Raw genomic sequence first — 12532 nt, 5'->3', positions numbered from 1 at the left:
GTCCAGTTTTGGGCCCACACTACAGGAAGGATGTGGATAAATTGGAAAGAGTACAACGAAGGGCAACGAAAATGATTAGGGGTCTAGAGCACATGACTTATGAGGAGAGGCTGAGGGAGCTGGGATTGTTTAGTCTGCAGAAGAGAAGAATGAGGGGGGATTTGATAGCTGCTTTCAACTACCTGAAAGGGGGTTTCAAAGAGGATGGCTCTAGACTGTTCTCAATGGTAGCAGATGACAGAACGAGGAGTAATGGTCTCAAGTTGCAATGGGGGAGGTTTAGATTGGATATTAGGAAAAACTTTTTCACTAAGAGGGTGGTGAAACACTGGAATGCGTTACCTAGGGAGGTGGTAGAATCTCCTTCCTTAGAGGTTTTTAAGGTCAGGCTTGACAAAGCCCTAGCTGGGATGATTTAACTGGGACTTGGTCCTGCTTTGAGCAGGGGGTTGGACTAGATGACCTTCTGGGGTCCCTTCCAACCCTGATATTCTATGATTCTATGATTCTATGATTCTATGTGTTACTGAAACATGTTGTGAGGTTGAAAACACCCACAAGCAGCCTTTCAGGTACAACAGTAAGAAGGCCAAACAATGTTCGTGGCTTATTGAGGAGATGCACACAAGCACAAGGATTACCCCAGGAACTGAGAAACCTCTCAGAGATAGCACTATACAATGGGAACTGTTTGACCCAGGTTACAGCAATAGAGCTTTCCAGCAAGTGGGAAGAAGATATAAAAAGGGGGACAATGACATCATGATGATACCTCACTCTCCCTACAACAAACACACCTGGAAACACCCAAGGGGCAAGTACTGAACTGTGGGAAGTGATGGTCCCAGGCTAGAGGGATTTTTAGGCTGTGTATGAAAATCTGGGAAAGCCAAGGCAGCTTGTACCTTAAGAATCTGCCAGCCTGATTATCATTCAAGGTGAGTCTTCCCATGCAGAGCTGATTTCAAGTTGTGTGTGTTTCTGCAGCCAGGTGTGTCCCTACCTGTGAGTGTGCTGGTAAAGTGTAGTCTGAAGCCTGAGGGAGGGCCTGGCTGGCTTGCCTCAGCAGTACAGTTTAAAGTGACCCAGGCTGGTGGATCAGGCAGGCTCAGTGATACCCCAGTTCCAAGAGAAACCTGGGAGGAACCCAGCACAGGCTGCTGAAAAGCCAGCCCCAGTTTTGGGTGCTGAGCTCCTGAAAATCTGGCCCTGAGCTCCCTTGAAAAGCTGGCCCTTCAAGCATTAACCCTTCACCTCAGGAAGCGAGAGTCCCCCACACAGGAACAGTTGGTGGCTTATAACCAGCTGTTCCGAGACCAATAGCAGGATTAGCCTGTAGATTATGGCAGCAGTTGATATGATTGTTCCATTGGGAAAGAGGCCCAGACCTAGGTGTTGCAGGTGAAGACTGAAGTCCAATGGTGGAGGTTTAACGAGGTGAAACTTGGGGTACTCAAAAGAAATCAGACTCCTGAAAGGGGTACAGTAGTCTAGAAAGTTTGAGAGCGACTGGTCTAGATTGCTAACACTAGTGGGTCTTTTTCATCTGCAGACTCTATGGTTCCCCCTCACCCCTTTTCTAGTATCTTGGTGCCACACTTTCATTTGGGGTCCCGAGAATACAAATGCAGTCCGGGTGCCACTTCAAAGCAGAGGGTCAGGTCTAAAAGATGTCTTTAGTCTGACCAAGCATTGTTCTGCCAGGTCTTAGCAGAAGAAAAGTAGAACCAAGTGTTGCTGTGGTGGGTTTACTCAGATAATTGTGTACCATAGCCTACCACAAGTATTACTTATCCTTTATAGGCCTGTTTTTGTACAGGCAGTTGGCTCACAATATTTTCCTCATTCTTAATAGGCCAAATTAATCCCGGACATAAACTCAGCATTGCATTATGAATAAATTTGGTCCTTAAACTCCATTGAGCTCGGTGGAGTTATACAAAGGATGAATAACCTTTTGTGTTTTTACAGTTCTGCTGGGGAGGTTTCATTTTTCAATAAAGATCAGAGTTTCATTAAAAAAAAAAAAGGGCTGGTGTCAGGAACAATTAAGGTTTACGTATCTATAATCATCCTCCCAGGAATATTGGAAGCTATAGTCTGTTTCAACACTCAGTACGAAGGAAGTTAGATCGACAGAAGCATGAAGATGCTCAATAAGATAAGCTTATTACAGCTTCCCCTGCCCTGGCCAGGGACAGTTTCCCATCCCCAGTGCTGCTGCCTGTAGAACATTAGCAGCCCAGCCTGAGTTTAAGTTGCGGTAACCTTCGGAAGGAACACACAATGACTAACTACTAATGGCTCTACTAGAGACTCTATTATTGGGTTAAGTCTGGTCCAGTATGTGGCCTAAAGCTGGCAGATGGTCCTCTAGCCACTCAGCTGAAATACTGCAGTCAAGGAGCTTCTGGTTACCAGTGTTGTGAGAAAATTTGCAAACCACAATAGCAGCTGCCTCAGACGACCACACAAGGAAAGCAGTAGATCTTAAATCAAAAACCACACAATAGGCCTCTGGATCACAACCAAAGCTCTGATTCTCGAAAGCTCAAAGGCCCGGCATGCTACGATAGTAGCACTTTGCTTCTGCTTCTTTCCAGGTGCATGATGAGCTACTGATGCTTTGCCAATCCAACAACATTACAATAAAGTAGCACTATTACCCCACCAGTCTGAATGGACTAGAGCGTCACTTGCACCCAAGATGAACAACGAGGTTTTTGTGAAGGTAGTTAGGAGGTTTCTGGGAGGTGGCAGAATGGTTGGCAGGAACAGTGTGTCCTCGCCTTTCAAACACGAAAGAGCAATTTGCCCATCTGTAGATTCAGTGAGCCCCCTTCTGCTGTTTTCTGGCATTCATGGGTGCAATCCAAACGAAGTAGGGAAACCAGAAGGAGGAAGGGCTAGTTATGTAAGCTTGAAAAATGCATATTAACTGACACTGTGTTCCTTATGGCCTTGACAATGCTTTTACGTTGTCAGCTCCTTTGTGATTTATAATACCTTAAAGGAAGAGGCTATGTCTTCATTTGTGCCTTGTGCAGCATGGAGAATGCTCTCAACTCTTACCAAACCAATCGCCTTCAATAACAATCTTTATAGTAAAATACAGATTTGAGCTCTTGTATCTACACAGAATCATTGGTACTTTTTAAAGCTTGTATTTTGGTTGGTGCTAAGCTTTTCTCCTCTTAAACAGGACCATAACAGAAGGAATTAATGTTCAAACAGTGCATGCAAATAACCATGAAAGACTGGCTTACACCCACATGAGCCAGAACATACAGAATTAATACTGAAATTCCACCTGTAGCATCGTCCCTTGTACAGATCTCAAAATAGCAGATGATTTTAAATGCTGTGTGTGATGCTTTTGGTACCCCAACATGACTAGTTAAGGGTGAAGTTACAGCCTGGATTCTGCACGACAACTACAGCAAAAGCAAGTTGGTTATGATCAAAAGGACTAGTTAACCAGACAGACTTTACCTTTGTCTCCTGATCATAAATTGTCCAGAAATGGACTGTGTAATTCTCACATTTATTCATTATTCAGAATCCGCCAGCAAATAGCTCTTAGGATTGTGCTGTGACCACATCAGTCCATTTCTGCCATTTTGTGTATTCCTGTAATAATGATTATTAGTATCAAATAGTGCCCAGAGGTCCTTATTGAAATCAGGAGTCTCTTGTGTTAGGTGCTATACAGACCCTGTTCCAGAGCCCTTATAATCTCTCGAGACAAAGGAAGTATTGTTACCCACTTTTCACAGATGGGAAACTGAGGCACAGAACAATTAAGCAACTTGCCCAAAGTCACATAAAAAGTATGTGGCAAAGCCAGGAATTGGACTCACATCACCTGATTCTTCGGTGCCTTAACCACAAAGCTATCCTGCTTCTCCAGACATAAAGAACAGCCCTATACTTTCAGCCCGAATACCTTATTTCTTGAATTGTTGGGTCTCTTTAACTACCCTAAAATTAAAGTTCAGTGCAGTACCTGACCAATGAGACTAGTATTTCTCAACCTCTTCAGGCTGGTGATCCCTTATTAGAAGTCAGTCATTTAGCAATCCCCTTACATTTATTAGAGAAGCCAGCGTAAAACATATCTCAATACAGATACTAAGCCCGCATAACTGAGTGTGTGTGAGCGCACGCGCACACACACGTAGAGATTGACAGAGGACACATCACCTTGCAGGGAAAGGTGTTCAGGAAGTGGGGGAGCAAGACTTGATTTACTTTAGACTACAACATTTTCAATGCCTCACGCTCTCCCGCCCCCTCTTCCCCATTGCCTTCTTGAGTCCCCACCACGGTGCAAAACTGCTCGACAATCCTTCCAACCCATTACATAGCTACATACTCCATCTACCACATATATTGCACTACAACTTGTAAGCAATTGGAGAAGCAGGTACATGACAGGCAGAGGAGAACAAAGAAATATTAGCGTAATGCATTCCTCTTCCATAGATACAGGAAGTGAATATCATAGCACCAGGCTTTGCAATACATTGATAAAGGGGTAGGGCTTTATTTTGCCATTGTACATGGGCATTTCAAAGGAAGCAGCGCACGTGCGTGCGCACGCACGCACACACACAGCGTAAGCCAGATTCAACCCATCTATGAACTGAAGAAGGAGGAAGGGTTTATGCTCGTCATGTTTCCTTCATCAATACACAGCATGAATGTTGTCTGGCCACCAAATGCTGCGTGTTACTTTTTTCCTGTGGATTTCAAGACAGTCTGAAGACAGAAGGGTATTTTAATTATCTCCGAAGTTAGCGGGGGAGGGGGGGGAGGGGAATGAATGACTTTTAAGAACTGCAGAGATCACTCACTGCCGAGCATATAGCCTATTGAATCTCCTCTGCCCTGCTAACGTATTCACACCATTTGTCATTGGGCTAACTCCTGTTCTACTCTCAGGAATTTAAGCCACATTTTTTGTACTAAAGTAAATGTACCGTGCGCTGCAGCCAGTTAACCACACAATTAAACATTTTAGCAATGTGCACAGGCCAGGGGCTTTTATCTTTTTTTAAAAGAAAAAAAAAAAAAGTCTTCTTGTGCTTTTTCCCATTCAAAGTGCGTTGGGTACTAAGGAAACAATGATGCTATAGTTGGAGAATTGTGGCATCCACAACTACAGCAGAGATGGGCATGAGCAGAGTCTCTGGCTATGAACCACTCCCCAGTTTTGGGAAAGTCCAGATCTGACCTCCACAGCCCAGGACCATGGTTCTGAATGGATCTTCTCATGGCCGCTCACACGTTGTCAGTGCTCTGGCCGATCTACTCTCCACCTACCCCGAAGGTTGCAGCCATCAGTGCAAGATATGACCAAGCTAGAATAAAAGGATAATACCATATTATCTCCTGGTTAAATAGGTCCAGTGGTGTCTCATGTGAGACTGAGCTCGTTCTGAAGAGCGAGGGCTGACACCATCCCAGTGGAGGTGACTGGAAGCATTAAGCCTTTGAAAGGCATAGGCCAAGGTTTTCAAGTATGACTCGTGGGTTTGGGGGCCTTACAATTCAGGTGCCCAATTTGAGTCATCGCAAACAAGCCCAATATTCAAAGCTGGGGGCTCAGCACATTCTGAAGATCAGGCCATCTTATGGCATCTCTCCCAGGCACCCAAAAATCACTAGTCACTTGTGAAAGTCTTGGCTGTGCATAGAAATAAGCAATAAGCATATATTATAGAGTAGCAAAATCTAAATAGCCATAATCATTTGCCATACATGCATATTCCAGCAGTAGAGAGCCAGCAAGATAGAAAGGCATTGGACTAGATTCTTTGCTGTAAATCAGGGTAGCTCCAATTAATCCAATGAAGCTACATCAGTTTACATCAGCTGAGGATGTGACCCGATAATTATATTTCCTGTGTGTGTACAAGAGAAAAGTCTTATCCTTCTAACATTCTTCTCTGTTCCCATATAAAGGCCTGCAGAAAAGGCCACGTAGCTAGACACATTCTTTCCCCAAAGCAGTTAAGATTTTAGCATTGAAGAACACACACATTTTTAAACACTCCCCCCACATACACACACCCACACCTCACCTCTCCAAGTCTTTTTAGAGCTTGATTTAGCTGCACACATCTGCACTGCAGCCTCGGAGCCCCGCTTTGGCATGTTGTTTCCCAAGAGTTAATGCACTTGTATATGAAGGAAAAACAAATTAGCTCAAGCTAATTCATTTTTCCATTGCCAGTAGGCATTGCTGGAAAACTATATGGAAGAGATCAAAGCGATAGGGTTAGAAAGGACAGTATAAATGTTTATACCCTGCTACATTCCTAACACTCAGGAGCATGTAATGCCAGGCCAAATACATTACCAGACTGGTGTGTTAAATCTGCTCAGAAAAGAAGGGGGAGGGCAGTCTCATAAGTTTCTTTTCAGTAGAAGTTTGTTACATTGAATTTGTAACGGCCTACCTCGGCTCATGCCTTCAGGGCTGTAGACATCTCAGAGGGTATCTACACTCAAGTCACTCCTCTCACAGTAGCATAACATGGTGGGGGGACAGTCACAATGTGTGCAGGTCACCCAATGTAGCTGTGTCACTGTAGCACGTCCAATGGGAAAGCTCTCTCCTGTTGGCATAATTATTCCACCTCCGAGAGAGTGTCTCCCACCGACATAGCGCCGGTATGGACAGCGCTTAGGTCATGGTAACTTGCATTGCTCAAGGTGGGGAGGGTCTTTTTCACACTCCTGAGCGACACAAGCAGTCGCGTAGACCCGCCCTATGATAGAACACACAAGCGGCTGCATCCACAATGGTGTTGCACTCACTTGCGTGAGCCGCTAAGACAGACAGCAGGGCACATCCCATAGTTCTTTGCACTGCAGGAAGCTGAGCCGCCTTGTGAATTCTTTCCCAGTGACATGTGGAGAGGTTGCCTGTTCTTTCTGGGCACACAGGGGGGAATTGTGGGATAGCACAGGACGACCAGTGGCATTCAAAGGGCACGAGCGTGTGTCCATACTACTGAGTGGTTGCGTCAGCAGCTGATGAGTTATACTAACTCCAGCATTAGCCTATACTCCCTCTTAGGCCATCCAGCTCCAGTTAAGAGCGTCACAGCACTCAAGTTAAGGGTTTGCATGTGTGGACAGGACTTGAGTTAAGGGCAACACTCAGCTCAAATTAATTTTGCACTGAAGACAACCCCCGAGTATCACTTTTTAAAGAGAAACAGGAAAAATCTCATTCTGCAGTGTCTGAGAACTGTGCATCTCCTTTTCTGAGAGATCCATGAACAGCATGGTTTCATATGGGTTCAGTCTCCATCCTGCAGTCCTTCCACAAGCAGAGCTCAGCTGGATCTAAGCAAAGATGGACAGCAGGTGCAGACCTTCAAATACAAGTTGGGTTTAAATAATACTTTTCATTCTTTGGCCAATTTCTTTGGTTTTCGTAAAGCAAATATAGGGGTGTAGGATGAATGACAGACCATCTGGTTTATTATTGATACTACTGTAGCACCTATTAGCCCCAGTTATGAACTAGGACCTCATTGTGCTAGGCTCTGTACAAACTGAACACAAAGTCTCTTCCTCCCAAAGAATTTACCATCTAAATAAGCAACCTATCTTTTCATAGTGGTTTCTGAGAGAGTGAAAATACCCCACCATGCACCTGGCCAGTGGCAGAATTAGGTACTTATGCTCCCTGGCCCTACCCTGTGCAGGCAAGAGCAAAGCAATGAATATCCTGCTGAGGGCACTTGATAGAAAAAGTGGCTGTGGATATGTGAGGTGGAAGCTGGGTTTCCCATGGATCTTTCCAGCCCCTGCAGGCCCTACGGAGGAAAATGCTACTTAAGAGCTGCCACTAAAAAGCCATGGAGCTCTTAGAGTTAGTTTGTTTCCCTGTACAAGTCTGAGGCAGGACAAAAACAGATTTAGTCCCTAGCTAGAGGGGTTTGTTCAAATGCCTCTTAACACTGAGACAAGGTGGGTGAGGTAATCTCTTTTATTGGACCAACTTCTGTTGGTGAGAAAGACAAGTTTTCAAGCAGGCTGTTACATGGCAAGTGGTCTCCCCCTCATGGACCAAACAAAATGGCCTCCCATGCAGACCAACTTCTACCCTTTTAAAGCCTTCAGATTCCTGTGGCAGGCATTATCCTTGCCAGCTTTCCCACACGAGCATAAATTTTTCAGGGGTCTTCATTGCCAAGGTGACTTCCCCCTGGCTAAACCAGTTCTTCTGGGCAGGGACTAGTCTTTTGGCTAGAGCAGAGGTCCCCAATCTGTGGAGTGAGCCCCCCTAGGGGGGTGCAGAGGACCATCCTACAGACATTACCAGTTCATCACAGAGCCCTTCAAAGATTTTAAATCAACCCGGTCACACCCCCATTTTTATAATTATAAATTGTGCATGTTTAACTTTTTCCCAAAAAAAGTCTTAAGGGAGATTATAAATCTGAATTTGACATCTTTAAAAATGAATTCTTTCTTGTGTTAATAAATCCTAGTTTATTAGATCAAAAAATCACTTTCAAAAAACTAAACTATTTTGCGGGCCATCATTTATGCTCTGTTTGCTTCACCCCCATTTACATTTCATTTCAGTTTGGTCAGTTTCACTTTTGTTAGTCTCTAAGGTGCCACAAGTACTCCTTTTCTTTTTACTTTTGTTTCTAGATGCTTTCTGGGTCTCCCCTGCTAGCACAACCGGACATTGGTTTGGCGTTTGGGTTTGCATCATCACATGGGGAATGTTGAAATATAAAGACAAGTTTTCCCCTAATTTTTTTAAAAAAATCTGATGAAATCATGTTGGTTCATATTTGGGTTTGTAAAACGCTTTAACAAAAGTAAGTGTTGGGCCTAACCTGAAGTGAGAATGATCCTTTACAACTTCTAGCACTAAAAAGATGCCAAAGTACAGAGCTGCGAGGAATAACCGTGGAACCCATTGCATATGTTCGAAGAACTGAGGGCTAATTCTTCAGCTGATGTAAATCAGCATTCGCTCCATTGAAGTGGATGTGGCCCCCAACATACAATGGGTTGAATTATAATATGTTAAATATTACACATCTACTACATATCCAGCCTTACCTGTGCTGTACACATGGGGTAGGGAGAGGGAATTTAATTAGTGGTGAGAAGGAAAGGAGAATTCACTGCCAATCCCCTCAGCCTTTCATCGACTAGATGAAGCAGGGAGTATAAGGAAATGTTTGCTGAAGGAATTCCAGACACACATGCCATTTATAGAAGTCCTTGCCAAACCCATTCTTCACTCCGTGATTTTCACTCAGAGGGATAGGCAGTTTGGAAATCACAGTCTCCTCTAGGCTTTGTTTCTCGTCTGGCTTCGTTGCACAAAACAGCTTTCATCTACCGCTTCCCCAGCCCAGACGCGTTTATCAGATAGGCACATCTTGCGAGGCGCAGCCAGGCGCTTGGTTTAAACAAACAGGCGCGTTCTCCTTTTAACAGCACTGCAACTAGTTTGGCGGCACACAACAGCCTCTGGTGTGGCTGGTGGTAGAGACAATGGCAGTTGTTCAGCAGTGTTTTAAAATTACAGTATACTTCACACTGTGAGCGTGTGGTGGGGCTGATGCCACGTTGCCGTTTGACGTTACAAAAGTGATGATTTCTACTCTCCCACTATGACTTTTCCCCTCTTGTCCAGTTTGCCAACCCGGCTCGTGGATGACAATGGGGCACCATCCAGCACTGGACTATGTATGGCAGGAGACACAGCTTTACTGCTGGCCCCTCCGACAGCCCCATCTGTGCGGATTTCCCCTCCCCGCCCTGGTAGGTGTTGCCTGAAGGCAGCTCCCTGGCAGTGCTACTCCTTGAAAGGATGCGAGTCAGCACCTCCTATTCCCACTCGTGGCCAGTTGGAGGGGCATCTTCTCCTCAACGACTAGTTCAGGCCCTTGTGACAGCTGAGCCTTGTTTTTCTGCTGTCTTTGCCTCTAATCAGAGACTTGATTTGCCCCTTCCCAGGACCTGCCAGCCACACACATTAGGGAACAGACAAGGGTCTCTTGGATGAAAGAGACCCTTGTGACCATGGTCATTCAAGGATGGCTCTAAACCAGAGCTGCTTTCTACACTTAGAAATAAACTCAATGAAAACAAACAGGACACAGATTTGCTACCTTTGAGACAGTCCCCAGCCTCCTGAGGGATCACGTAGTCATGTTGTCCTGCCTCTCCTCCTTATTCCTGCCCTGCATGCCCATAACTTGTTATCTCCAGTTTGCCTTCACTTACATGGTAAGCTCTTTGGGGCAAGGACCGTGTCTTTGTGCATTATAAAGTACCGTGCACACTTACTGCACTGTATAACTTATAAGTCAGACTGGTAAAAGTGCACTGCTTCATTATTATGCACAATTACATTTGGTTCTAATAAAGACCGTCAATTGCCTCATGTCTGCCCCTTGGGAACGGGCAAGCCGAACAAACGCCATTATTACTTTCCATTTCTCAGGGACAATAACCCAGTTCACTCACCACAGGGTGCCCCCTCATGGCCAGGCACGGCGTCGCAGCTCTCTTGCTGGGCTAGCACCCTGAGCTGATGGTTGCCTTGGTGATTTCTCTGCCTGGCAAACCAGCCCTCCAGCTAGGTCACCATCTTCAGGGTCCCACTTGGCCCAAACTAGAAATCCCAAAGCATCTTTAACAGAGGAGAGTCCTTCCACCTTCTCTGGGGCTCTTCCACAGCTCAGCCTACAGCCCCTTTGGGGGGCCTCAATAATCCTTTCTGTGGACTTGCTCCCCCTCTGCCTTTGGGCCAGTAGGGGAACCCAGCCCCGCTCCTGACTCTTGGTTCTGGGCTAGGTCTGCTCCTTTATCTCTGCTTGTGGTTTTCCCTGGGCTGCTTCCAAACACTCTTCTTAGATCCCCCCAGGTCTCCCGGTCACTTCCCTTGTTACTAAGGGTCTCCCCCAGGCCTTTTTCTTGCCTACACTGAGTTTCCTATGTAGCTCTCACTCCAGTTCTTTCCCCAGCTGGGCTTTATCACCAGGAAGCCTGGCTACTTATGGGGAATTGCCTCATTCCCCTCAGGTGGGGCTCATTCTGTAATCAGACTGTCTTAGCTCAGGCTGTCCAGCCCACAGGGCAAACCCACCCTGTTACAGGGAGTATTATAGGAACAGGCAGTGTTTAATTTGTGCCAGGGTATGCTAAGACGGAGCCCCGGCACCTCTAGGCTTGGCAGTTCATAGCCCCACTACCCCTGGGCTTGCCACATCAGTTATAAAAGTAAAAAAATTGCTTGAGCCGTAGCATCTCTTTCTGCGGATTCCAAGATGCGAGTGCTATGTGCTATGCTGCCATGTACACAAACATAACAAGAGACAACAGACCTTGCCCCAGACAGCTCACAGTCTAAATAGAGGAGGCCGAATTATTGTCCCCATGTTACAGAAGGGGAACTGAGGCACAGAGAGATGAAGTGACCTGCTTAGGGTCACACAGGGGTGGAGGGGTAGAGCTGGAAACAGAAGCCAAGCCTGAGTCCCAGTGCCGTGTCTCAACTGCAAGGCCATCCTTCCTCTCCAATGTAGCTGCACTAATTGTGTTATATGCACAGGTGCCAGCTTCCAGTTTTCTCCAGGGGTATTGAACCCCCACTCAGCCCCAGACCCTGCTCCCACCCCCACCGCTTCCCCCCAAGTCCCCACCTCTTCCCATTCCCACTCTGCCCCCAGCCCCCACTCCATCCCTTCTCCCAAGGCCTCACCCACCTCACTCCGCCCCTCCCCCCTCTTCCCCCTCCATCCCTTCTCCCAAGGCCTCACCCACCTCACTTCGCCCCCTCCCCTAAACATGCCCCATCCCCACTCTTCCCCCTCCCTCCCAGCGCCTCCTGCACACTGTGGAACAGCTAATCCTGGTGGGCAGGAGGCACTGGGAGGGAGGGGGAGGAGTTGATCAGTGGGGCCACCGGCAGGCAGGAGGCGCTGCGGGGGGATGAGGAGCTTGGCTGCCAGTGAGTGCTAAGCACCCGCAAACATCTTTTGTGGGCACTCCAGCCCAAGAGCACCCACGGAGTCGGCGCCTATGGTTATACAGACAGCTTCTTCCTGAGTCTAAGAAAGCGAGATGCTCTTTGCCACATTAATGCATAAGGAAGCATTTCTGATTGCCCCATGCAAGAAATCTGTGAAACAGATGGGAAACTCACAGGAACTGGGGCATTCGACAGTCAATTGAAAGTGCTATTCTATAAAGTGACTGAATGGATTTGTTTTCTCTGTATTGTTTTAGGTCACCCCTCCCCCACCCCCACACTGTCTCTGCGAATAGTCAAATGATAAAGTAGAAGAGTCTGCAGTGTAGGTTCACTTGCTCACAGCAAAGAATTGTTACCTTCAACAATCTTGTAAGCCAGAGGCGCAATTCCATAGGCCATGTTAATGGTTTAAATCTAGCAAGATCGAACCTTAAACAAGACTGGATCTGCAAAGATATGTTCTGATGTTTTTCTCAAGCACTGAGGGGAATGTACTTTCAT

General features: G+C 46.2%; 1 long non-coding RNA gene across 1 annotated transcript; it reads right to left on the bottom strand.

Moving 5' to 3' along the window:
• Positions 1-4762: 4762 nt before the first annotated feature.
• Positions 4763-11027, bottom strand: LOC119853464. The gene is made up of 3 exons (XR_005292087.2): positions 10522-11027; positions 6087-6255; positions 4763-5363 (listed from the first exon to the last, which is right to left on the bottom strand). It is a non-coding gene; the product is annotated as an uncharacterized LOC119853464 (long non-coding RNA).
• Between the last annotated feature and the right edge of the window lie 1505 nt (positions 11028-12532).

The sequence above is a fragment of the Dermochelys coriacea genome, chromosome 3, assembly GCF_009764565.3.
Source record: "Dermochelys coriacea isolate rDerCor1 chromosome 3, rDerCor1.pri.v4, whole genome shotgun sequence".
NCBI lineage: Eukaryota > Metazoa > Chordata > Testudines > Dermochelyidae > Dermochelys > Dermochelys coriacea.
The sequence above is the reverse complement of the archived record's forward strand: the minus strand, read 5'-3'. Positions and strand labels throughout refer to the sequence as shown.